We start from the raw sequence: 920 nt of genomic DNA on the forward strand, positions 1-920 counted from the left end.
ACAAACAATAGCAATCAGTTTCACCATAGTACCTGATAAATAGGTAATCCCACATATAATTCTATGCATACAGCTTTACTTGTATAAAGTTCCATAAATAGAAAATACAACAATCAATAATTACTATAAAAAAGGGTTTCCTTCAGCACACCCAGAACAAGCAGAACCACCTGCAGAATTCCCCTCCCCTCCTTTGTAATGGATAAGCTTTCTAGCCTTAAATTTAATGTATCAGAAATGAGAAGAAATCACATATAAATCATCTATAGTAATTCATTACTTCAGAAAAAATTATCAGTAAGGAATCAACATATATTAAGAGGCACATGAAAAAATTATAAATATGTAAAGGAGAAATTCACACTTCTCTCAACTGACCTGATTGCTAGAGAGGGTACTATATTTTTTTTTAGTCATCTGACACTTATTTTCTACACAGGAAATGTTTGCACAGTTATCATGCACTCACACAAACTGACTTTGGAAAATAAAGACCAATAAAACTAACAGCTGTAGCCTCAAAGCTGAAGGAACTGCCCAAAAGCAAACAAAACACCAATGTCTTCTCTCATTATGAACTGCAATTAGTTATATCCATTATACATTATCTCCAAAAGAGTATGAACACTATCAACAAGAACTACTCTCTTTAGTATGGATTTTCTTTCTATATAAGGTTTACTGCAATAAAATGGACAAAAATCTAGCATCTAAAAATATGCACATTTTCCTTTGTAAACAATTCAAACACTGTACTTACAATATATTTCACCAAAAATTAAGAAGCAATGAGTATTTCTTTAATGGTATATCCTCTTATGATGGTAAGTTTTGAAAATAAAAATTTCTTTTGCATAAACTAATTTACATTGCTAAATGACTTGTTGCAGTAGACTAAAAACAAACTTAGGTCAAATGTG

Source organism: Penaeus monodon, chromosome 28, assembly GCF_015228065.2.
Source record: "Penaeus monodon isolate SGIC_2016 chromosome 28, NSTDA_Pmon_1, whole genome shotgun sequence".
Lineage (NCBI taxonomy): Eukaryota > Metazoa > Arthropoda > Malacostraca > Decapoda > Penaeidae > Penaeus > Penaeus monodon.